The sequence below is a fragment of the Cyprinus carpio genome, chromosome A19 (genome assembly GCF_018340385.1).
Source record: "Cyprinus carpio isolate SPL01 chromosome A19, ASM1834038v1, whole genome shotgun sequence".
Taxonomy (NCBI): Eukaryota; Metazoa; Chordata; class Actinopteri; order Cypriniformes; family Cyprinidae; genus Cyprinus; species Cyprinus carpio.
Window position 1 is genome coordinate 16,456,935 of NC_056590.1, and position 27,633 is coordinate 16,484,567.

The 27,633-nt window shown below is 34.3% G+C and overlaps 3 long non-coding RNA genes across 6 annotated transcripts in view; 1 reads left to right on the forward strand and 2 right to left on the reverse strand.

Moving 5' to 3' along the window:
* Positions 1–355: 355 nt before the first annotated feature.
* Positions 356–27,633, reverse strand: part of LOC122148821 — a 61,757-nt gene continuing 34,479 nt past the window's right edge. Inside the window, exons 2-3 of the long non-coding RNA XR_006162647.1 lie at positions 6,848–7,190; positions 356–1,351 (exon numbers count right to left, since the gene is read on the reverse strand). This is a non-coding gene — a long non-coding RNA (uncharacterized LOC122148821). The remainder of the gene's footprint in view (positions 1,352–6,847; positions 7,191–27,633) is intronic.
* LOC109097839 lies at positions 10,931–13,023 on the reverse strand. Of its 3 annotated transcripts, XR_006162642.1 has the most exons (5): positions 12,803–13,023; positions 12,521–12,608; positions 11,587–11,640; positions 11,353–11,472; positions 10,931–11,207 (listed from the first exon to the last, which is right to left on the reverse strand). It is a non-coding gene; the product is annotated as an uncharacterized LOC109097839 (long non-coding RNA). The 3 variants fall into 3 exon arrangements; XR_006162644.1 differs by lacking the exon at positions 12,521–12,608 and having other exon boundaries at positions 12,803–13,017; XR_006162643.1 differs by lacking the exons at positions 12,521–12,608; positions 12,803–13,023 and adding an exon at positions 11,888–11,911.
* Positions 15,970–19,196, forward strand: LOC109085735. 2 transcript variants are annotated; one of them, XR_006162646.1, is made up of 3 exons: positions 15,970–16,398; positions 16,802–16,868; positions 16,995–17,405. It is a non-coding gene; the product is annotated as an uncharacterized LOC109085735 (long non-coding RNA). The 2 variants fall into 2 exon arrangements; XR_006162645.1 differs by lacking the exon at positions 15,970–16,398 and adding an exon at positions 19,126–19,196 and having other exon boundaries at positions 16,679–16,868; positions 16,995–17,108.

Sequence of the window (27,633 nt, forward strand, 5' to 3'; positions counted from 1 at the left end):
ATTCATACTGTTTTCATATGGTTTTGAAAAACTTTTAGACAATTTTTTTAAAGACTTAAATTATATGTATGTACATCAATAAATATATAACATCACATTTATTAAAATAACATTGATAAAATGTATTCATTGATTTTTACATAGTTATTAATATTTACAAATAATTTGTGTTTATTGGTTTCTATTAATATTGATTTTAAAATATTTTTTTTCTAAATATTTAAACAGAGTAAATTGATTGATTGATTGATTGACTAATTGAAAGAAAAAAATAAATTGGGAAAAAAATCATTTATTCAACAAGGTTCTTACATTGTATATATTTTGCATGAATATATACATGGCCATATCGGTGTGAAAATACCAGGATGAGGTAAAATTCATGTTTATAGGCATTAAAAATGAGTTCATATATGAACAGTATTGGACATATAAAAGGAGGAAGGAAACAGTAAGACTAAACATGAGGTTTTCATACAGATATCGCGTGAGCGTATGTCCTTAAGTGCATGCGTTTATATGGATTTGCACATGAGTGTGTGTGTGTGATGATGTTTCTTAGCGCTTATGGTTGTAATCACTCTCGCTAACTCCCAACCATCTTAGTCAGCAAAGCTTTGCATTGGTTAAGTGTCTGCTTAGAGAAATTACAAACCCAGAGAAGATAAAGTCTTAAAATCAGTATAAATCCATCTGAGAGAAGGAGTGTCGGGAGGACGGGAAGAGGGGGATTTGGATATGGCACAGAATTTACTCAGCAAAAAATCTTAAGAGCGTAAATCAGCGTGACGAGAGTGATGGAGTGGTGTATTGTGTCAGTCACATCATGGCAGGCAAAATGCTGCAGAGGAAAATACTTAAGTGGGAAGAAAACTCTTGAGGAGTCCAGGGTGGCTGAATACACACACACACACACTGAAAATCATAAAAGAAAATGCCTCAAGTTCCTCAATCAAAGTGGTTGGATTGCAATGAACATGTGGCTGACTGGTGTGTCAATGAACAGTGCAGTCGCTAACAAGCTCATTTTTAATCTTTAGCATTTGAACTGAGGAGCGGCACTCTGACTAAACATGCCGGACAACCAAGAAAGACATGCAAAAACTTTGATCATTATTGTTTGCAGGGCTTCCAAATTGTCTTAAATAGTCTTTAAAACATGCCTGCCTTTGATGTTTAACATTCTGATGAGCAGATGGAAGCCCAAACTTAAGTGCATACTGATGAAAGCCAAACATGCAAGCTTAAAGCCATAAACCCCCCCAAAAAAAAGTGAACTATCGCTTACTCACCCTCGTGTTGTTGCAAATCAGTACGACTTTCTCTCTTAATGCATGTTGTACTCTTGTTTCTATTGAAATAAAAAGAATGGAGAATCGAATATTATTTTGAATAGTTTATGGTACTAAATTATGTTTATGCATTACTTGCAGTCCATTTAATACTGGTTAACCACCTTTTGAGCATAGACCTGGAAAAAATATTTACAACTTAAACTGTCATAAATCTTGCATGTTTTTTTAAAGACTATTTTTAAAGAAGCGGAGGAAAAGTGCATATATATATATATATATATATGCACTTTAATTTCAGTTTGACTGACACAGTCAAATGGACTTTTATGTCAACTACTTTTTATACTTTAATGCAGTCTTTGCTTCCTTTGGTCCCAGTTTATTGTTTGTTATTGTATACAGAGCTGGGTAGATTACTTACAAATTGTAGTCCATTACAGATTTCCAAATTACATGATGAAAACTGTAGTTAGTAATGTAATTTAGGTATATTACATTGTATTATGACTACTTTTTAGATTACTTTCAGATTACTTTTTATTAACTTGTTTTAAATTTGCCATTAAACGTATCATATTGATACAAAACAGCAAAGAGAAAGAAAATGTATTCTATAAATAAACATCATAAAATGTATTAAACAATACATTAAACCAGGGCTTCCCAAACTGGGCTTAATGTAAGAACTGCATTTGAACACTAAAAATAGGAATATTTAATTTACCTATATGTCAATGAATCAGAATCAGAAATAGCTTTATTGCAGGTATGTTTACACATACAAAGAATTTGTTATGGTGACAGAAGCTTCCACAGCACAAACAGAATGACAGTGGCAAGGCACAGCTAATAAAAAAATAGAATGAGTAACAGGAAATAGCAATATACAAACAATGTGACAAATTAAGCAACATTCAACTGTAAATATGAGATTGTGTTAAATTACTGAGATATTTACTTCCTCAGAGATATCACAAGTGTATATTAAATGTCAAAGGGATTCGGCTGACACAAACATTTGGAAATCCCTTTGTTTCATGCATGGTCTAATTGCTTGAGAGGTTCAGAAGCATGGATTGCAAAAATATTTGTATGACATTTACATGAGCATTCAATAGAAGCTAAATGGCATGAAAAATAACAGGAGTTTTTTAGGATTCCAGTTTTAGAATGGACAATTTAAAAGAAAAAGAAGAATTATGGAGAATCAATAAATTATGAACAATTTAGTGCCATTTTGTGAATAATATGTAATTGTGCAATCCATAAAAAAGCAACTGTAATCTGATTATGAGCATTATAAAATGTAATATAATCTAATTCCAAGTACTTGATTTTTGCAATCTGATTACGTAATCCACATTACATGTAATCAGTTACTACTCAGCTCTGTATAATTATATATATATAAATATGGATTACGTAATCAGATTCCAAAAATCAAGTACTTGGAATTAGATCTGGAAATACAGGTCTGGAAAGCATGATGAAATTAATTAAAATCTCAAAGTGTCTGGGAAACTTTCTAGCAAATCTCTTCACACTGTTATTTGGTCCATTTTCCTTTCATAACATTATAAATTAATTTATTATTTCTCTTAGTGCTCTTAGTCTTAAGGATTTATTATTATTATTATTATTATTATTATTATTATTATTATTATTAAAAGGCCCTTCAGTAAGATGTGATAAGACAAAGATCTCATGGGCAAAACAAGAAAATAAAAACCTTGCTATAGCATGAAAAAAAAATAATCCATAATTCATAGTGTTCTGTCTAGTCTGGGGGCAGAAGTCATAGTGGCATCTATTATTGATCGTACACTTCTCAAGTTATTAATTCACAAAGCTTGAGGAATAGATAGACATGAGAGCTGACAATTTCTGCTGTGCATGGTGATCTTCAGAGGACAGCATTATAAATGCAGTCTTTAAGAAAGTCTTTTAGACACGAGAGAAGCAATCAGCGTTTAATTCACTGTTAATAAAACATTGTTAAGAACAATAGCATTCACCTAAATAACAAAATGTACTACCAAAAAAAAAAAAAGAAAAAAAAAAATTATCTTTGTTCTTGGTTATTTAAATCCTGTTATTGTTTTACTGCGTGGGAAAAAGCTCCAGTGATTCAGTGCCCGAGTGAGCGGTCAGAATGATTCAGACTGAATCGTAAATTGATTCATACTGTTTTACTAACATGTTTGACCAAGTCATTGTAAACAATCGACTGTGAATCAGATATCACTATCTTTAATTCTAAACAGCCAAAAGGACACCCACGTTGAGTGCCAGAATACTGTTAGGTAATGTAGTAGAGAATGTGAATGCTATTAGTCAATGTAATCTTTTATTGAATTATGGAGAGAGAGAGAGAGAGAGAGAAATCAGTCAAAACAAAACAAATATACATTTGCCTAAAGGTTCTTTCAAATTCAGTCAGAGGCCCAAGCTAAGCAAAAATATATGAAAATCATATGGCCGAAAGTACATAAAACACACAAAATATCACTCATCACTCATATCTTGTCACTCATATAAATAGTTTCTTAGTAAGATGATGCTTAAAAGCTCAGTTTTATGATCAAAGGGCAGTAATTTTTTATTATTATTATTTATTTATTTTTTTTGGTGGGACTCAAAAAAATGTCATACAATACCATGATGACTGAGAGAAAAACAAATAAACATTCCTCAAAAGCCTGATGTGTCATATTTGACTGTCACATATTAACATTATTTTTCTAAAACTGGTGTCTGGATAATCAAGTAAACCTAAGCTGGTGCAATCAAGTAAGTTTTCACATTGAAATATTACTAACAAAAAAAGTTTTACAAGCTTAAAAAAAAAAAAAAAAAAATCATTAAAGACTTCTAAGGCCCTATTCGCCTAAGAAATATCATTGAAGATTCTCTAAGGACTTATTTGCATATCGGATATAGTTTAAGATTTTCATAATTTCGTATCAAATTTATGGATTTAGGATATCTTTGCTACTGTAAAAGAAAGAAAACTACCAGCATCACTACCATGTCACTACCGAGAAATAGTTAAACTAATAGCTTCAGTATTTGTAGCCATGCTATGGATCAACACTTCCTGGATGAAGCTGTAACACACACGAGTCTCTAGAGAGTGGTTGGATTTCAGAGTCTGTCAGCGGTTCTTCCTGTGGGGGAGGTCAAAGGGGAAAGAGCCAACACAGGGTAACTGAGCGGCCCCAAACAAAAGAAAAGATGGTAGGAGAGAGAGCGCTAGAGTAATGGTGAGAGTCCCATGCATCACCCTTTCTCCAAGTCTGCAGGATGCCCCCGTTGTTGCCTCCAGGAAGAAACAGCCCTGTCATTGTGAGCACGTAGGTCAGTAGACCCCAAGAAGCAGAGAGAACACAAATCAGTCAAATATAGAGTCATTAAAAGCATGGAGGACAATAAAAACATTAATTTTTGGGAAAGTATTTTTTTCTTGGTTGCGTAAAACACAGTTTGAGCTCCACAAAACCATTAAATGTTTCTTAATTTAATAAGACATTGAGAACAATAATTATTGTAATTTTTTTTAATCTTTTAATGTTATGTCTTTTATGTATATAATAAATTCAATTTAATAAAATAAAATAAAACAAATTAAAATAAAATACGAAATGGCATCGGCCCTCTGAAGACCCTCATTACTGTGTGTCAAGGTCATTAAGTCTCTTAAAATATCAGATAATTGTCCTTTTTATGACAAGGCAAGGGCAGTTCAGGTTGTAAAATGTCATGTGGTGTGACTGCCCAAAAACAGTGATATTTATTTTATTAGTAATTTGTGATACTAGCAATATATATACTTTTTACCTTGAGAAATTAGTTTAAAAGTTTATGGGATTCAATTGTTAACACATTCACAGTACAAATCAAATGTTCTATTTTTTACCTGGTTACACCACATGACATTTTCTTTAAACTGAAACTTTCATTTTAAAAGCAATAAAGGGTTTTCAAAGTCATACGAAACAAACATTAATACACAGAGTCCATTTAAAAGAACTTGGCACATTAAATTTAACTAGATTTTCTTTACCTTAGATGCTCTTAAATGTCACTGACCTACGTATAGTCAGGGCTGTTATCACCACACACATAAGGTATGTTTACATGCATTAATTATAATCAATCGGAATGAATCCAATCCGATTTCAGTTTTTAAAAGTTCTGTTCATAGGCACCCTGAACATTGTATTCTGATTTAAAATTCAAATGCATTACACATTTTCCAAACTTCAGCACATGCACAGCACCCGCATTCAAAACTGGAGAAAGTCACTGTGATAATGTCACTGGAGCTATGAGAGTATAACTGATGTTTTTGCCTTAATGGCATATCTAAAAAGAAAGCTTACACTTATAAAGCACATATTAATAGCTTATTCTGCATGACCATATTTTAGATCCCTTAATCCTACCCCATACCTAAACTTTACAAATACTGACAATTAATAAGCAGCAAATTAGGAGTTTGTTGAGGCAAAAGTTAGTTAATATTGAAAACTGGTTCCTAAACTAAAGTGTGACCATTTTTACTTTGCGTTTTTGGAAAAGTTTCACATACAAATGACAACGTTGTCAAAACATTCACCAAAAATGCTGTATTATGCATGCCAAGCCAGTAGTTGGCGATGTCACTTTGTAAAGAAACACTACGCACCTGTGCACATCCCTATAGCCTGAACAAGTAATATGCACATAAAAAACATCCCTGTTTTCACAAATACACATTTTTGTAGTATACACAGAAAAATGATAACAGTATAGTTTTCAAAAAATGGCACTTTGAAATCAGTTTATTTTCATTTTCAAGCCCTCGAAACGCCATTGTCCTGTGAATTAATGGCCAAAATGGATAAAAGGTTTCCAGTTTTTAATTGAAAACAGTGTTGTGTAAACAACCCTTAGTCCCATCCACTGACCATTTAGTAAGACATGAAACGTAAATAAACATATTCACTTACAGCACACAAATGAATCCTTGTATACCAATTCATAACTAAGATTTCTCTTATTCAGCCTGTATGCAATAATCAATAGTAAAGACAGCCTGAAGCCACAATAAGATAAAACAAGTGCGAATGACAGGCAAATGCGTTTAACTGTATCGCCTCTAGACACAACCAAATAAATCACATCCACTTCACTGTGCATTATGTGTGTTTACATTTGTACTGAAAGGGCATTGCAAAAATGGTTAATGCAATGAATGACATCTGACCTCACCGTCAACTCAGGACACAGCTGCAAACACACACACGCACACAGCATAGGATACAGACATCCATGCACACACCCACGCAGGGGGCCTAGCATCTGGCTAAGCTATCAATGCTCTTGTAACGTCTCTTGTCAATTTATGAGTCCTGTTTTTCAAAGTTAGTGCTCACTGTGGTGCTTTAAATATGCAGCTGAAGAGGCCAGATCCCCATCTCTGACCTCAATACGACAGCAAACTCCTGCCATTCAGCCTCATTCTCTTCACTGGAAGAAAAAGGAAACAGAGGAGAGTGCAAAATACTCACAATGACCACTGGATGCAGGATTGTGTGTAAACTACTGCAGCAACTTGGCAGCAATGTGCCGGGATAATTTGGGCATCAAGCTGAAAACAGTTGAGTTGAGCAGCAAGGTCAGCATGACAGGTTATGATGCCTCAGAAGTGTGGGAAAAGCATGGCACTCTGCCTGCGGCCTTGATTAGTGACTACTTCTAAAGGGGAGCCAGGTTCTTCACAAGAGTCATCTGTCTGTCACTGCCGGTTTCCAGTCACACAGACAGGCAAACAATGAGGAGGAAGTCATGAAATCAACCACAGCCTCTGGTTTCTGTTGTGTCTGGGAAAGGCCTCAGCTCCCACACATGAACCTGTGGAGTGGACAAAAGAGAGAAGGTCAAAGATGATTCCAGAAACGACAAGGTCCCACTCCGTCCCACTGTTATTTAAAACTATTAGGAGAGAATTTCTTCCGAGCTCTGGGCTTTTAAACACTTACACAATCAGTCAAAAGGCAAGGAAGGGAGAAAGACCTGTGTGTTTCTGAACAAGCTATACTTATAGAGACTAATCTCAGGAGTCTTGGCATTTTTCCCCTTTTTTTCCCCTTTTCCAATGGATAAGCTGAACCAAAAATGAAAATTCTGTCATCATTAGCTCACCCTCATGTTTTTCCAAACATCGTTCCAGACTTTATCTCTTAAAAAAAAAAAAAATAAAAAAAAAAAAGTTTATTTACTTATTAAGTTTCAATTAGTTTATTTTTTATTAAAAAATAATCAATGTTATGTAAAACTACTTTGAAAAACAAAATCTATTTTGTGAAAGCGCTATCAAAAATAAAGTTTCTTTGGCTTGACTTAGTTGCTGAAAGAAAAGTCTTAAAAGTTTTTAATTTATATCAAGATATAAACTTTATTTTACAAATATCATTAAGTATCCTTACCTTGTCATAAAAAGGTCAAATCTGAAATTTAAAGAGAAAGTTCACATTAGGGTTTGTGCAACTATAATTAATAGTTAAAGTCACTGGTCCCCAGTAAGATAGCTATGTAAATGTGTGCATATGCTTGTGTGATTATGAGTGCTTTTGTGATAACACACGAGGGTTGTATAAACAGAGATTCGAGTCAGAAACACATTAAGGTGGACCAAGCCCTTCAAAAAAAAAAAAAAAAAAAAAAAAAAAAGAGATATATATATAGAGAGATGATTGATTGATTTATTTAATTGGTGTTTGTTTTGTTTGGTTATTACAGGATCCATATAACATTAGCATACTTAACATTTCAGGGCCCAAACTGCAGTGCACACCCACCCACACACTCACACATGTCCTTCATTCAGGCCTGTGGGCTGTGGAATGTGAATGCGTCCAGGTGCAGACGGAAAAGACTCGGGACTTTCCCCCTCAGCCCTTCTGATCCCTGTAGCAGAGCTCATGACTCAACACGGTCACACACATCAGAAGGAGAAAGAATGAGAAAGAGAGCAAGAGAGCGAGAGAGAACACAGCCTCTTGCCTACTGAAAATTTTCCCACCTCCTCCCTATCAGCACTAGCTAAGTTTACCCACAAGTCACTGACAAGTGTTCTCTGAGGACTCAATAGCAGGAAAGGAAGTGTGAAAAGGCCTCTCTGGTCATTATTTATGAATATACCACCACATTTACACTTATCAAAATATCTCTCAGAGCTTAATAACCGAGGCTATGAATGGAGCCTTGTGCCGTATGTTGCTGCCTTAACAGGGCAATCTTAGACAAATATGTCAATCCAAACACAGACTCTGAAGAACACAAACACATTATTGGGCATAAAAATAAATAAATAAAAAAAAGAAATGTCAAATGCAATTGTAACTAGATATAGCCTAGTACAAACTTACCACCTGCTAAAAGTAGTAGTTGGTTACATAGATCCAAAATAGGATTAGGTGGTTAACTAAGTTTACCAGTTGGTAGGAACCTGGCTGAACTGGCAGACCATCTTTATTTATCCGATGTTTGAAAAGTAGATGCTGTATTATTTTACAGATATTTTCTGTTTTTTTTAACATTACGTGTAAATGTCATTAAAATACAGAAAAAAACTTTTATTAAAAACATTAACCATAAAATAAAAGTAATAATCTGTAAATTCATATAATGAGAAATTATAGGCTTTTTTACAGGATTATTCTTTTGTTTAATTGGCTTGAATGTTAAATTACATTAAATTCTATGTAAAAAGACAAGAAAATTCACATATTTAAAATTAAGACAACTATGTGTTTTTTTTACTGTGAAACCTTAAATTTAAGGTAAATGCATGTAAAAAAAACAATCGTAAAAAAAACGGTAAAATGTCTGGCAGCAAAGTTGCCAAACACTTACCGTCAAATTACAGTAAAAAACCTTAAGTTATTCTACCGGAATAATTCTGTTTTTTAAATACAGATATTTACTGTAAACATTTTCTGTATTTTTACCGTTCCACTGCTAAAGAATGAAAAGAAAATCTCATTAAAAAATGTCTGTAGAATGTTAAACAAATGAATAAATCTGCATATAAACTGGAGATTATTGTAGAAATACCTTAAAATTATACAATTAATTAAAGTCTTCTGTTTTTACACAGTTTTCTTTGGTAAATTCGTAACATTATCAATTACATCCACAAGAATTCCCCTGTCAAAGTACAGATTTTTTTTAGATGTAAAACACACAAAAATTACATAACATTACTTAAAATACCGTATTTTAAAAGCTTTAGGTTTTTTATTTTATGGGATTATCAAATATATTAATATTAAATTCCTGTTAAATTTAGTTTTTGAACTGTAGAAAAAATAAGATCACATTATAATAGCTTGCAAAGCCATATTTTTTTATAGTCATTACTTTATATAAACAATATTTGACAGTAATTACAAGCATTTATCCAATATATCTACATTCTTTCCCCATTAATGTATGGGGTTTACTTTGAATAAACATACTTTTTATAGTAATTAAAAGCAACTATATATTTACAGTAATTAATGTATGGGGCATTTTGAATAAACTCCACTTTTATAGTAATTAAACGCAACTATCCATACATTCTTCTCCCATTAATGTATAGGGTTTACTTTATATAAACATTGTTTTATAATACTTAAAAGCAACTATCCAATATATCTACATACTGTTTCCATAAATTCATGGAGTTCACTTTATATAAAAAAAATGTTTATAGTAATTAAAAGCAATTATCCAATACATTTACATACCTTTCCCATTAATTTATGGAGTTCACTTATATAAACTTTTGTTTTATAATACTAAAAAGCAACTATCCAATATATCTACATACTTTTCCCAATAATTCATAGTTCACTTTATATAAACTTTGTTTTAATTTAAAGCAGCTATCCGATATATCTACATACTTTTCCTATTACTGTATGGAGTTTACATAGTTTCTTTTATTTACTATAAAACAATGTATCCAATATATCTATAGACTTCTGCCATTAATGTATGAGGTATATTTTCCAAAAGCATTTTTGATAGTAATTGAAATTAACGATCCAAGACATACATGTCAGACACTCTTCAGAGGAATATTTGTTCTGCAGTGTATACATAGGTTCATTTCAGCTTTTTCAATTTGGTCTCATAATTGTGTTGTTGGAATTGCTGTCAAACTATCTCTGAATGCAAATTCTAGAACTAAGTTTTATATTTAGCTTGTAATTTGCAGTTATTTCTAAAGTATATAATATATATTATATATATATATATATATATATATATATATATATATATATATATATATTATATATATATATATAATATATAAATATAACACACTGAATTAAAATCTGAATTTAATTAAATCCTTTTCATTTTCACATTTCATTTTAAACAATGTCTAGAAAAATTACACTCCAAGTGTAAAGTGTTACACATGCTATTGCTGTTCAAATTTTACACTATGGGGTATTTAACACCTTTGCTGTTGTTTTAAGCGTAATTAATAATGTCCTCTTTTCAGTGCAAACAAAAAAAATAATGTTAATTATGATAAAAATAAAGTTAATGTAAAAGGATAGACATAAAATCAGGAAAGTCTTCAGACAGATGTATACATTTCAACATTTATTGAACAAATGGGCAAAGTGGCAACTTTAAAGCATATACCAGATGTGTAGAGGTTAATTAGTCAGTCACATTCATTAAGTGTTGCATAGAAACAAAGTAGTTAATAAAACACAAAATCATCAAATTTACCTAGACATGAACAAATATGACGTGTAGATTTGAGTTGTGTAGCATCCATGAATGATGTTCCTCATCGTCCCATCAGTGAGCGTGTATGGCTGTGTGGTCTCTTCTCTGCAATCAAGCTGTTCTTGTTAGTGCCTGCAGATAAAAGACAAAAGTAACACTCAAGGTCAGCTCTCCAACTGTTTTTTTTTTTTTTATATTAAATGTGTTTTTCATATACAACCCATTTGGCAATATTTTTAGGCAGACAATAGGTATTGACAGAAATGTCCAAATGTACCTTTTTGAAGATGTTTTTCAGCTTGACAGGATGACATTTTTCCAGATCCCTTGCAGCCTTGTAATGATGGTGGAATCAAATGAAGTAGGAGACCAATTGAAGCAATATAACTGTCCCATTCTAAATAACAGATATGACAAATTCAGCAAAAAATGCATGAACACATAGATACAACATGAATATAGATATTCTTATTCTGAAATATAGCCTAAACTTAGACAATCTGTTTCATACTTCTTAACAGCTGATTCAGAGGTCAACTGGATCCTTGAAGGTCTTCTGAGGCTTCTTGAAAAAATTGATAAGAAAAGAAAAACAATTAATGACAACATCTCTCTCAGGAACCATTCTGCTAAGTTGATTGTGTCACACAGTGGCTCTGTTCACAACCTGACATTAGCAAGCATCTCGGGTGACACATATGGCCATATACTTTTATTACAGGATTCGTTAAAAAATGAAAAGTTCATCAGTTTACTCAGCCAAGACTTTTGTTATCTTTGAAACACAACTGAAGATTTACAGTTTCACCTACCTTTAACTCACATTCATACGCAGCCCTGCACGTCACTTGTAGGAGAAAAACATACAATCCGTCCCGTCAGTTTATAAACCGACACTTTTTGTTAAACCGAGGGAACGGTTTAAGAATTCGTGAGTACGGTTTACAAACTGACGGGAGGGATTGTATGTTTTTCTCCTACAAGTGACGTGCGGGGCTGCGTACTTTCACGATACTTGCATAAACGAAACTTTACTTGTCATAAGAAACACTTCACGGAAGCGCGTTTGTGTCTTGACGCAGATATGACTACACGATAGACATTATATTCAGCTCTGAGAACAAGCAACGCAAGACAGTAGCGAATAGAAGTTTTTAAACGTGCTCTAATTTCAGACTTTTGCATTAGATAACGTCAATCAAATTTTTGGTAAATGTTCCTCGTTATAGCAGCTCTGTCTGCAGAAAGACTGCACATCTGCAGCGGCGAGACGGACACTTCTACACGGTGTTGTGCGTCACAAAAAAAGATGTTAGCGCGTAATGTTTAACACTCACACTATTACCGTTTCAAAGCATGGAAACAGCGAAATGCCGCACTCAATGCTTTCAAAAACAAATGCATTTACCATTTGATGAATTCTCTCATTTTAGTAGAAAACCTACCGAACATAACGTTAGCAGCTTCAGTCTTCAGCGCCAGATTCGCAGTAAGCCCAGGCCGAGGAGGGAACAGAGGCGAGAGGACGACCAACTAAAAATAAAAGATGCGTAAAGAATATAACATTATAACATAAATTAACGAACGAACTTAATACTGAACCTGACAAAACACTCGTGGTTAGTAATTTCTAAATGTGTTCACCACCAAATCATATTTCGAGTTAAATTATCAACAAAAATGTTTTTCCAGTGTACTTTTATCAAGAGAAAAGCAGTCCAGCTTACCGTATCGGTCGCTCGAAGAAAAGATGGCGTTGTCGCTTCGCGAGGCAGCAGTCACTGAAGGGCGGAGTCCAGACAATTCGGCGGGTCTTTTATTTCGCACTTTTAGTGTAAAAGTGAAATTACACCATATAACAACACTGAACACGAGTACTGTTTAACACTGTGGATTGTTAATTCAAATCTTTGGGAATTAATAACTTTTATCACTGCAAATATTACACTGCTGATTTTACTGCCCTGTTACGTGCTATGACTTCGTCTCCGCTGAAAGAAAGACCGCCAACTGGACGTTCTTTTAATTTGAAAATCAAGCAGCCAATCAGGGCTGGCTCTTGATATTGTACCTTAACCTTTAAAGGAAAAGGTACATATATGTACCTTTTAATGCTTGGGAACATATAAGCGAACCGAATGTATGCAATTATTAACATTTTACATATTAAACAAATTAACATATTAACAAATTATTTACATTGGTAATCATGAAACTGACATATTGACCACACTTTCTTCCTGTTTTCACAAATCATCCTGTCCTGCTGTATCTGGATTCTCTATAATATACAAAAACAGAAAGATAAGGGACACAGTAACTTAGCAAAAAATATCAATAAAAGACAAATTGAGCAATGGCTTGTTACCTTAGACTTAGACTTAGAAAACTTTAAAGTCCTCAGAGAGGCAATTTGTGCCTTGACAACTAAAGTCATCATTATAAATAGAGCTACTGTTAAGAGTAAGTGCGATTAGGTGCGTAAAACGTAAAGCTTAGCTAGTGTTATGAAAAAAAAGCATAACAGCATTTGCTAACCTAACGAAGTTTTTTTTTTTTTTTTGCCCAAAGATTATTATTATTTTTTTTATAAATGAAAATCCTTTCACCTTTTCACCTAAAAATTGGTGCAGAGAAAACATTGATTTGATGTATCTGTTTTAGTCCAAAAGTGCATGGTGCACATGCCCAAGTCTGTGATAAACTCATCAGTGAATGTTTATGATTGTACAACATCCCACTATATGATCATCATGTTTTGGTCAGAGGAATGATTTGGCAAAAGTACAATGCAGCCAGTTCACATCATGCATAGGCCCACTCCCCTAACATAGCCTGAATACAGAATGACAGTACCAGTACACAGAGGGCATTTAGAACAGAGACAGCCAGAGAGCCAGACAGCCTGAATGGAGTAAAACAAGCTTGCACTACCCTGACATGTTAGAAGTCTTTGACTTCAGTCATTAATGGCCATCTTGCGATCTTCATCCCACTTTCACGGAGTCCATGGGCCCATGAGCCCCAAAGTCTATTACAGATGCTGGCCTGGGGCTCTTTTCCCAGTACCTACTTTGCTGGTGTCTGTAGTGTCTTATCAACTCTGGCTTCTGATGTCAGTTACATGGCATGCAGACAGGAATGAAATTAGCACCTCACACCTATCAAATACAGGGTAAATTTAAAACTTCCAAGTCCCCTGCCACCAATGCAGAAATATACAATTAAGAAATATTATTTTTCAGAAGCAAAGATAAACTTTGCTGGCCACTTCAGCTTAAGATTCAACAAGTGCAGATACAAGAGTGATAGATAAAAAATATATACATAAAATAAAAATAAAAAAAACAGCTATGTAGGCTACCTTTCATGCAGATATGCTGTAAATAAAAATTGAAAAATAATTACTGTGTGTTATACTACAGACACAGATCTAAAATATTGCCTTGAAAGATGGATGAATACAGCAGGAGGTATTGTTGCAGTGTAACTAAATATACAGTTATTGTACAGGAAATAATTGCACAGCTTAAGTTTAATATAAAATTCTTAAATCAAGAATAGTCAGTGATTGTTTATGCATCATATATCCAGTGTTTCTATACTGTCAGGCGCTTACTCAGTCTTTACAATTCTGAAGTGTTCTGTAAAAATTCCATAAGGGGCAGAGAAAAAATTGAGTGGCAACATTTTCAGCCCCCACCTGTGGACTGTTTCAGCTGCTGCTGTCTGGCAAGTGGTGGTGCTGCAGCCTCAAATCTCTGATCATCATGCTTTGGGACAGTTTTTTTCCGCAAGACAACCAGGCTCAAGAATGCTGGACACTAACCTCCTAATGCCTGTCTGCCTGTTGGTGTGAAAGGACTCTTGAATCTTGTGTGATGTTGTGTCCTTTTTTGGCTTGGCTTTTAAGGACATTGTCCTTTTTGTCTGTTTGAAATGCTGCCCTGACAGTGTTTTTCTGTTATCGTATTGACCATAGACTATATTGACACATGTCCACTTTTAAAAACGTTGAAGCATTAAGACACAAAATCAATCTATATTCAACAAAATTCAAGGCCCTCACTGCAGTGAAATCATTAGGCCTCGGTTGATGGGAACAAACAGCCACACTATGAATAAAGCTTTACAATGGGGTGCTATATATTTTTAATTTACAATAGGTGAGCAATGTGTGATAGACTAGGAATTTATTCTGGGGCTCAACAGTTTAACTAAGGCTCTTGTAGCATAAACTTGAGCTTTGGTAAACTGGGGGTGAAGGAATTGTAGACATTAAAATGGTTGAAACATTACACAACCGTGTAAACAAACATCGTAATTGTTTTTCTAGTCTCTGTGCTTTAGATATCACTAAAGGTAATTTAATATGTTTACCCAACCGGCACATGACCTACCTTCAATGTTGAAATATGATTGAAATAATGTCAGTTGTTGTTTCAACGTTGAAACAATGTTGAAATAACGTTTAATGCTACATCATGGTTGAAAAAGGTTAACAAAAACACTTCTAAATCAACGTTGAATTTTTTTACAAGATCTGTACGTTGAAATAACATAATGTTTTCAACAACATACAACATAAATATAGATATTTATGTTGTATATGTTGTTGAAAACATTATGTTGACGTACAGATCTTGTAAAAAATTCAACGTTGATTTAGAAGTGTTTCTGCCTTTTAACGTATTATTATGATAATTAATTAGCATTTAATGATTTTTTGATCATAACAGCTCTAAAAAATGTATATGTTAAAATATAATTATTATCATTATTAACAATAATAGTTTCACCCTCAAGAGAGCAGTGCAGCAGAAACCTTTTGCCTTATGTGATTTTGTGTGAATTTACAATTTTGTCCGCTTGCAAAAAAAACAGTTTACATTGCATTATTACATTTGTATTCATACACTGTCATGTCATTTGACCAGTTAATTAAATAATAATACAGACTGCAAATAAAACTTAATACACAGTTGTGTTAACTCGCGCAAACTATTGCTATTGTTATTGGTTGTTTCGCCGTTTTACTTTGAGCATGATTGGTTAATCTGTCTGTTTTACAGGAAACTGTCCAATGAGAATGTGCGCGGCTCTGCGCGCCTATTTTAAATTTGAAAATATGTCCGTTACTCTCGGTCGGAGCACTAGCAGATGCTTTGCGTTGATTACTCGGTCAGACCTGGATTATTTTATATCTGCCTGTTGAATTCTTACATTTTGAGCGAATTTTAGTTGATATGACAATGAAGATCAAAAGCTGGAATGTGAACAGAGGAAGGGGTCGTACGTGGTCTGTAAATAGTGGCGATATCAGGTAAGAAAACATTTTTCAGTCCTTAACAGTCTAACGTTAACGTTTAGGGACACGGGTAACTTAACTGTCATTTTAACGTTACTGCAGCCTCGTAAGATAAATAAGTTATCTCTGTGTGTGTTTTTGTACTGCTTCACTATTAGCGTAGCGATATTAGCATGTATTTCATGTGTTAGTACCATCTGACATTGCTGTGTTTCGTTGTTGGTATGTTAACGTTATGTGTTTATGTTGTCAGCTAATGTTAGTTTAAAACTCAAACGCATGAGAGGTAAAAAAAGCGTGGGAATGTGTAAAGTGATTAAAACCGTCATTTATTCTTTAGAAGTATGTTTACATAACCTCTTCAAACACTGATAACGATATTGAAAAGATATTTGTTTATTCTTTTTTTTTTTTTTAGATCAAGCTTTGTAATAAGATTTTTATCGGGGGAGAACACCCAACAGAAAGACCCATGATTCACCAACGTAAGTCAATTTTACCCACGTACTGTTCGAAAACCTACACTAGGGTAGTATTAAGTATGATTTTCATAATGTTACTGATAGAAAGTCTGAGTAACTTTCTGTCCTTTTTTCTTTCTTCTGCTGAAGTGGCGCACTGAAAGGGGAGATTCATGTCACTTTCATCAGTCCTTTCTTTAATCACTGGACACCATTAAGGGAAAGACCCTCAGACGTGTCATAATAGGATAAATGCGGCTGCAGGTAAAATTATTTGATGGGGTTAGGGTTATTTGATTTTGGTGTACCAATTGGCTTTTTTTTGTGTGCTTCCCTTGCTATGATACACATTTCTGATGGGATTGCCATGCTTTAAGTGTATGTTTACATTTTTAATCATGTAATAACTAACAGTCTCAAAGATGACATTACTCAGTTCATGTTGTGTGAATGTAATAATGGCAAACGTTTTTACAATTTAAATCAATTTCATATAAATAATATATATATTTATATGTTTCCTCACAATGTCAAAAGTGCTTGTTAAGTGCGGCAGCTTTTTTTTTTTTTTTTATACATTTTACAATTTTAATATGTAAGTTAACATTATGTTGAGTCAGCAGGGCTAACGTTAAAACTCGCCGTTTGTAACGTTATGTTATGTATTAACCTTATAAAAGTCTGTCTAGCTTTAGCAAATGTAACATTATGCCGGTCCTAATAAAGTTAAAACGTTATTAACGTTAGCCCTGAATGTGAAACATGCATCAGCCATCATAACATTAATGTTAAATACCTGTGGTTGACTAACATTAATTTAATAACGTTAGCTGTTAACTTAACGTTACATCTTACAAGTTACTGTTGCCTCTTGCAAACAAGTAACAGTTAAGTTAACGTTAAATAAAAGGCTATTGCAGGTTGGAACCTTTTTTATACAGTCTATGGTTTAACTTAGTTAACGTAATGTTAAGTTAGGACCTGACAAAGACTTGTCTCAGTGGCAGTTTGTTTTTAACTTAACGTTAGCAGTGGCACATTCAGTCAGTTAGCATTAACGTTAGTTTGATACGAATACTATTAATCTAGGAATCTTTATAACGCTACGTTGCTCCTACCATTAAAGTAACGTTAAATTACTGGTAACGTAAATACTTTACCTGTAACCTGCGCGTAACGTAACGTTACCTCCTAGTTATACACATGCCTGGATTTTAACTTTCTCAGCTGACTAAGTTATAGTGAACCAGACTCATCGTGAGTGAAAATAACGATTTAACATGAACTTTCATGTCCTCCTTATCCATAGTTTTTGACAGATTGGACTATTTAACTTACTTCAACAACTTCTGGGTGAGTGTTTGATAAGTAAGTCGCTGAATTAGTTCTCGGCGGGTTTTTTTGAATGGTCTACTTTACTGTCATTATTGAATATTGTAGATAGGGCTGGACTAGAATATTCGTTCAGTGGGTTGGTATTCGATTTGAAAATTTGACATTCGAATATTCCTTTTTTTTTCTGCTGTATTTGTTTTCTCGAAACGGTTCTCATTCGTGCTTGAATATACAATATAGTTTACACTATTAAATCTGGCGAAATACAATACTCTTTTGGCCATTTTTAATAGGATGGACAGTTGAAGGAACCTAACCTCGTTATACTTAATACATTTATTTGCTTCTTCTTGGCCTATTAAAGTGTTTCTGGAGTAATTTCTGACAAGAGCGCAGAACAGCGGAGTTTGTATGGACAGAAGTGCATGCCATCAATACTTAAAGGGATAACTATTTTGATAATAGTAATTCCTCATGTAAAACATTTGTTGGTTCCAGCTTAATACATGTGAAGATTATTTACCTTTTCTACTCTTTAATTTACTTTATAAACTCTGCAATAATAACAAACTATTCCATTTGACAATGAATGAAAATTCGAAAATCATGACCCATCTCTAAATTCAATAATTGTCTCTTGCCAAAGGTTTGTGCCAAAATCACACTTGATTACAGTCAGTTTTACAAGTGGTTTTAAGATTTTGTTGATCACATTTACACAGCAGCTTGAACCCTTTTAAGAAATTTTAACCCCTTAATGTTCCTGCATTAGAAGCAGTAATAGAGGCAAAGTTTGTTCATGCTCAATTTTCATTCAAGTTCCAAACTGCAATTATTGTTAAGCGGCAACCTAATGGATCTTCTCTGCTGATGAAAACAAAACAATGTGGCCACTGTTGATGTGTAGGAATTTTTACAAGCATGATACATCTTATCTATTTTTCAGGACAAGGCCTGGTGAGAGCCACTACAGAGGATCATAGCCATTGTTGGAATTCTGAAAGGACGTGGGTGAATTATCAATCTGCCAAATGAACATTCACATCTGTATATTAATACTGATTATATATGAACTTGTTTGTTTGTAACTGAAAAGGAACTTAGCTTCTATTGTTTTTGACTGAAGGACTTGACCGTGTTTTAAGCCTATGTGCATTTTCTATTACCAGTACCTGCTCTGGCCGTGCTCCATTTTCCATTGCAGATCATACCCAGAGATAGTACCCCTCAATGCTGCTGGTCAGCATAGCAAGGCCCACACAAAACTGGCGCGACGTACTGTTCAATGCGACACACACACCTGCGACCCACATACAGCTGTCTCTTGATTTAAGTTAAAACGTTTCAGCATTACTCAGAATGTAAAGACAGATACTTAAAGGTGCTCTAAGCGATGCCGGAGTCGTAACTTCTTGTTGACGTTCGAATTGTTGTCAAACAAAACAGAGGCTAGCTAGACCCTCCCTCCTCCTCATCCGTGCACTAAGCCCCCCAAACCCCACCCCCAAATCTTTCTTGTCGGTTATTGGCTGTAACAGTTTGTTATGTTTCGTGGTGCGGGTGTGCCCAGTTTGTTTTTCTTGTTGTTTGTGGAGCCTGTGGTGTCTAGAGAGACCGTGTTTTTTTTACAGTGTGTTCAGGGGACAGGCAGCTAGCGGATAGTGAGGAGATGTTTGCAGGATGTGACAAAAGATGTTTTGGCCTAAAAAAAAACGTGTGACATCACTTAGAGCACCTTTAATTAATATAACATTTAATTTAACTAAAACAAATATCAAATACATGTCTAATACTTCATCAACGCGTCATACTCCTGGAAAAGACCCACATAAAGCGCACATTTTTAAAATGATTAATATCCACATCACTTCTGTATTTTTCAGATGTCAGATCAAATTGAGGGGAACAAGCCTGCATCCCAATGTGCACACTATCCATCCTAAATAGTATATAAGAAAATACAGTATATATTTTTTGTACGATAGTTGTTTTTATAGAACATCTCTGCAGTGAATGTTTTTGTTTAAATAACATTGCATTTCTAACGTTCCAAGGATATGAAGTAGATAGAACTATTATTTTAACGTTATTACATTGCATTTCTTTGTAGGCCTATATTTGATGGCTTTTTTTATTCTGATGCGAGTGATGTACTACGTTTTTACACACTTATCTCATTATAAAGGGGAAACAGTCTGTCCATCTTCATTTCTGACAAATGTTTGAGAAGGAAATGAATAGTGGAATAAAGTTCTTTTTTTTTTTTTGTGCACAAAAAGTATTCTCGTCACTTTATAAACTTAAGATTGAGCCACTGTAGTCACTTGGACTATATTAAAGATGGCTTTAATACATTTTCTGGGCCAGCAAGTTATAACGTCTATAGAAGTCTATGGTGGAGTGATCCAGCTCTCAGATTTGATCAAAAATATCTTAATTTGTGTTCCAAAGATGAACGAAGGTCTTACGGGGTTGGAACAACATGAGGGTGAGTAATTATTGACAGAATTTTCATTTTTGTGTTAACTAACCCTTTAAACAAATTAAACAAACATCTTCCCACCATGTATTTTTCCTCTTTCACGGTCGGTGATGCAGGGAGTCTTGTGATCGATTGTCAAGCCAGCCAATCACAATTTAGCAGCCTCATCTCTGATTGGCTGGAATTATGGCATATTTTAACGGTGGGTTGTGTTGAGCAAGCGAGCCGTCTGCGCTTAGAGAGCACTAAGGGCTGGTATGAGAGGAGCAAGAAAGTAAAACTTTGCACATGCGAAAGAGAACATCTGCGCACATCCAAATACTTATTTTAAAAGCAAAACTGATTTTTGTACGCTCTAAATATTTTATTATTTGAGAGACAGATATTTCTCCGCAAAACTCGGTTCACACACGTGCGAAATGCCCATTCGCATGCTCAAAATGTGATCTTGCGCACGCAGAATTGTGACCAAAATCTAACCCCATAAACTTTTTGGGCATTTATCCTTATTCTGTTGTGAACATGAGCTACTCTCTCCCAAAGCCACAAACTAGAGAAGACTCAAACCGTGATGTTATCACGTGTAAAATCTGGAGCCGCTTGTTAAAGGAGAACTCCGGTCAATTTTAACATTGAGCTCATTTTTTTTTTTGTAAAGTACAGAGAACAACGAGTGCTGTTCAGTACAGAGAACAACGACAAAAATTGGTGTTGCCTACACTGTGTTATCCTCTGCTTTTAAAATTTGCACCCTGTTGACTTAAATGGGGCCCAGCCATTTTAAACCTGCTTTTAAGCCTCTTGCAGTAACATCCTTGATGTGTCATTACAAGTGCCCAGCCATGGGCGAGTGATATCCGATATGATCATGCGCATTTCAGAGTAAAACACCGTGAATCTGACTGCAGTAGATGTGAAAGATATGAATAAAAGTGATGTTAATTCAGCCAGCGCACATATTAGGGCTGGGCGATATATCTAACGATATGATCATGAAAGCAGGTGATGGCGATTTAGCGGTAATCACGGAACCAGATTTACTGACTAGATGCGCATGATCATATCGTTAGATATATCGCCCAGCCCTAGCACATACCTGTATTTACTTCCTGTCGAAGTACACAGAAGTCGATTGTCGAGTTCACGCGCATGATCATAAGTAACGAAGCAACAGTGGAGAACTCGACAATTGACTACTGTGGACTTCGACCGAAAATAGGAAGTAAATACAGGTATGTGCGCTGGCTGAATTAACATCACTTTTATTCAAACTTTCACATCTACTGCAGTCAGATTCACTGTGTTCACTCTGAAAGGAATCACTCACATGACTTACCTTTTTTTTCTTTTGAGGGGAAATATACATCTCAAATGGGGATCTGCAATGAAAGGATGGGACATTGCTGTAAAATGTCAGAAAAATTTATGTATTTAGTGAAAAAGTTGTTGATGCAAATGCTCTTAACATAGACCTTCCGGTTTTTGTACATTCAAAACACCATATACTAATATGGAATGTGTGGACATAAACTGGAATGTTGCTTGTAATTGCTGTCAAATAATGTTTATATTAAGTAAATCCCATGCACTAATAAGAAAAGTCTGTAGATATATTGGAGTTGCTTGTTATTACTGTCAAATTATGTTCATATAAAGTTGTTAGTCCCATGCACTTATAAGGAAGGTCTGTATATATCGGAGTTGCTTATTATTACTGTGAAAACAGTGGTTATATAAAGTAAACCCCATGCCGTAATGGAAAAAAGTATGTACATATATTGGACAGTTGCTTGTAATTGCTATCAAATATTGTTTACATAAAATAAACATGTGTATTTTTACATATATTGGAGAATTGCTTGTAATTACTGTCCATTAATGTTTATATAAAGTGAACCCATACATTGAGTAAATGTCATGTTGATATATTGGAAAGTTGATTTTAATTAGTATAAAGCAATGTTTATATAAAGTATACCTCATACATTGATGGTAAAAGTATATAGATTTATTGGATAGTTGCCTTTAATCATTATAATATGTTGTTTAAAGTAAACCCTTGTACATTAATGGTAAAAGCATGTAAAGTTATTGGAGATGTGTTTGTAATTACTGTCAAGTATTGGTTATATAAGGTAAACCCCCATATATTGATGGTAAACGTATGTAGATATATAGATATATTGGGAAGTTGCTTATAATTACCATAATAAAAATGTTTTTATAAGGTAAAGCCCCATACATTAAAGGTACAAATATGTAGAAATATTTGAGGGTTGCTTGTAATTACTACAAATAATGTTTATATAAGGTAATCCCCTGTACGTAAATGGTTAAAGTGTGTAGAAATATTGAAGAGTTGCTTGTTATTACTGTCAAATAATATTTATATAAAGTAAACCCCCGTATTTAAATGGTACAAATATGCAGAAATATTGGAGAGTTACTTTGTAATTACTGTCAAATAATGTTTATATAAAGTAAACTACCGTATTTAAATGGTAATAGTATTTAGAAATATTGGAGAGTTACTTGTAATTACTGTCAAGTAATGTTTATATAAAGTAAACTACCGTATTTAAATGGTAATAGTATTTAGAAAAATTGGAGAGTTACTTGTAATTACTGTCAAATAATGTTTATATAAAGTAAACCCCCGTATTTAAATGGTAAAAATATGTAGAAAATATTGGAGAGTTGCTTGTTATTACCGTCAAATAATGTTTATATAAAGCAATAACAGTTAAAAATATGTTTCTGAAACTTAATATCACAAGATCTTGTTTTTTTGTACAGGATAAAACCAATATTTAACAGGAATTTACTGTAAATAGATTGAATAATTACATAAAATAAAAGTTTAAATCGATCAATATACTGGTATTGGGCTTTAAATTAAGGTATCTGAAGGTAATTATACAACATTTTCTATGTGTTTTACATAGAAAAGTCTTTACTTTGACGAGGAGTTCTTGTAGAAGGATTGGATTATCTTAAAAATATATCAAATAATACTGTATTAATACAGAAGTCTTTGTTTTAATTATGTAATTTTAAGGTATTTCTGCAATATTTTTAAGTTTTTATACAGATTTATACATTCGTTTAACATTCAACCGAGATTTTTTTATGAGATTTTTTTTTTTTTTTCTACAGCAGTTTGACTGTAAAAATACAGAAAATGTTTAAGGTAAATATCCGTTTTCAAAAAAACAAAATTTTTCTGTAAAATAATTTAAGGTTGTTTACTGTAATTTGACGGTAAGTGGTTGGCAACTTTGCTGCCAGACTTTTTACCGTTATTTTACGATTTTTTTTTTTTTTGGCAACTTTGGTGAGTATGTTTCCCATTTCTTCTGCGAATGTGAATTTTGTGAATTTGCATGTCACAGTACTTTGCCTATGGAAGTTCATCAAGTGACATGAATTTAGCACTGAAACGACTAGATTGTCTGGTGTGCTCTAGTGCAACTTTTTTATACCCTGATGCAGCTGATGCGAGGCCACACCACAGTCAGCTTTCCTCAATGCTAGTTCTTTGGCGTCAGTTTGTTGTGTCCCTACCCTAACAGGCCTAGATAATGTGACTGTAACTTTCTGTGTATACTTGTTAAATGGACTACAATTGGGCCAAGTGTTGTGCATTTACTTCTAAAGAGCTGAGGGGTGTAGATACTGTAGGGTTAAACTTAAGATGTGTTTATTTCACAGGAATGTCCAAAAAAAAAAAAAAAAAAACACTGACCAGCTTGACCACCTTTAGATGTTAAAGACCTTGATTTATCAGCATGCTGGCAGTCCAAAGGTTAAATAAAAAAAATAAAAATAAAAAAACAGCAGAGACTGACAGTATCTCCAGCGCACATATGCTGAAGTCGAACACACAATCTCTGAGTTCACAGCTGTGCTGCCCGCCTGAGCTGGGCCAAGCTGCCAGTGGTCAACAGCTGAAACAGAGCACCAAAACAGCTCTGTCACAGCCCACATTCCCTCAGTGCAACAGCCAAACACTTCTTTAAGGAGGCTGATGATGCATTGCCAGCCATCAGCAGTAAAGCAGCTCTTTACAACAACTAACACTGGATTTTCAGCACTCAACACTGAGGTTTGTCTTTCACAGATCGTGTCGCCACACGGTCAGAGAAGCACATTCTCAAAGTTTTCTCACACATCAAAAGACCATGTGACCTCATCTTTAAGTAGCAAAAGGGCATTGTGATTAAAAAAAAAAAAAAGAAGCAAAATATAATTCAGTTTTATGAAGTGTAATCTGGTAACTGCAAATGCTAAGAGACAAAATTTATGTAGGAATACGCATATGGGTGCCAAGCTATTTTTTTTTCTTTACAAAGTATTGTCTGCGGTCTGTGTGCCAACAACATTTTTCTAATGTACTTTCCATCTAAACAATCTGTCCATCACTGCTAACTCTGCACAACTGCTGTGTATCCATTGCTTTTTAGTTGCTGTAATCCGGCAAGCAGCTGCAAAGGGCTAAAAAAGCCACATGATTTGAAGCTCTTGCCAGCTGCCTGCCATCTTTGAGCTAAACACACATCAAAAGTTCTTCATTTAACACCCTAGAGGAGGGAAAAAGAAAGATAGAGATGGTGGGAGAAAGAAAAAGAAACAGAGAAGGCAAGAAAATGAGAAGAATAAATGAAAGCATGTGTGGGGACAGTCGAAGGCCTGTTTTACACCACATGCACAAGCAATAAGTAAAGCAGCCTGACTGCAGTTGTGCTTTCACACTGGCACTGTTTCAGCTAGTAGCTTTTTGTTTGTGAACAAATCAGGCTAATTAACTAGTCTTTTTTTCCAATGAAGCCTTAGCCAGGTTGATACTGATTTAATTTGGTTGGTAACAACCTTGTAATGTCTTATTATTTTAATTTAATTTATTGATTAAAATGCAAGAATTTGACAAAAGATCACAAATACATTTAACAAGATTAGGAAGAATAAATTGAGACTCGCATTTATCATCCAGAAATCAAATATGCAGGTCAAAAAATTCCAGAAATTTAGTTTTACTACATGAATCATGACCTTTATAATAGGGCTGCAACAAACAATTATATTGATAAGCAATTAGCGATTATTAGAACAATTATTCCACTAATTGTTGATTATTTTTCTCATTAATCAATACACTTTGATTGATTATTCAGCTTTTGCAATCTATACAAATTCATATACACATGGAGCTGCTTTATAGCAGAAAATCCAGTTGAAATTCAGATAGTGACACTATCATTGTTTTTTTTTTTTTTTTTTTTTTTTTTTTTTTTTTTATTTTTAATATTGTTGATTTGATTGCTTTAAAGCAGTCTACTGCATAATGTGTTATAAATAACTGTGACGTGACTTTACTGGAGTGACGATTGCACAGTTTGTCCACATTGCTATGAACAGATTCTTTCTTAACTGCTGTTTTCTCACCAGTCATGTTTGTTTTGTGTTTATTTTTTGAGAAGAAAGCACACAGCACATATTTCCATATTCATCTAAATGCTGCTCTCAGCAGCGTTGGGATGTTCGCTAACATGTAAAATGCTGCTTTTGTATATCAAACTGATTTTTACCCCAAACTGAAAAATGTAAAGTACTTGCTGTGAGCTATATCAGGGCCTTTACACATGAGAGCATTTCTTGTTTGTAGTTTTGTTAAACTTTCCCCATACCGGTTCGGCTTTGTTTGCATGTCTCATAAGCGTGTTTTCTATTGGATTGCATGCGGTAGGGCTGAATTACAGTCTTGCGTCTACAGTGCCATACTGGTCAAACTGCATCATTACAGGCTTTTCACAGGCGTCCAATCACAGCTGACTTCCAGAAAAGGGGAAGTAATCAGTGGCGTTTGAGATTACAATTAAAACAAGTCCCGCCCCACGACTGCCAAAAATAAAAGTGTTAGTGCGAGCAAAAGAAAGCAGGTGAAAAAATATGGAGCGCGAGAATGAAGGGGATGATCACGCGCGTTTGATGAAACATATCCTGGCTCGCGAGGGCTAATATTGCGCGCTCAAGTGTTTAAAAAGATCTCGCAGGCTCCCGTTTCCTCAAGCGTGGATCTGTTATCCTCTTGCAGAAGCAATTTACTGTGTAAACATAACTGGTGCACTCGGTTCTTTTTGCCATAGATTTTTTGCCGGCATATAGTTGTCTTACTCTGTAGGCGGTCATATGCAAACGACTGTACAAGACACAGATGAGAGGAATTGTTGAATAAGGTCGTTATTTTTTTTTAAAAATATTCTCGCCGCATCATAATAATACGGATGAACCATTGATGGCAGATGGACTATTCTGACGATGCTTTTCAAACTTTCCTGGACCTTGACACTGTTATTTATTTGGCAGTCTATGGGACAGTCTCAAGCCTCCCGGTTTTCATCCAAAATATCTTTAATTGTGTTCCGAAGACGAACAAAGCTTTTACATGTTTGGAACGACATGGGGGTAAGTGAATAATGACAACATTTTCATTTTGGGACGGAGTATCCCTTTAAACACCTTCTGAAGTCCCATAGAAGATTTGAACAAAAAATTTAATAAATAATAATAAAACGCATTTTGACTGATTCTGTGCTGTTGAGTGAATAATTCAATGACTCACCATTAATGACACATTAAAATACACTCACTTGTCTCACTTGATACCTTTTGGCATTACTATATTTCTTACACACAGTCTCAATAAATGAATCAGTCAAACACTTGAACAAATCTTTTTACACTGTAAAAAAAAAAAAAAGTTGAAAATAAAACAAAAATTCACGTAATACTGTAAGTTTTTCTTATTCATTAGGATAATTCAATGTTACTTGCCATTTTTTTGTAATTGTGAAATTTCCTAGCAATTTCTGAGTGAAAATTAGTTTCTACACTTAATGCATTCAAACGATTCAAAATCCCTACCACGTGTCTCTGCTGAGTAACCGACTCAAGGGGGAAAAATTAATTCTGGGT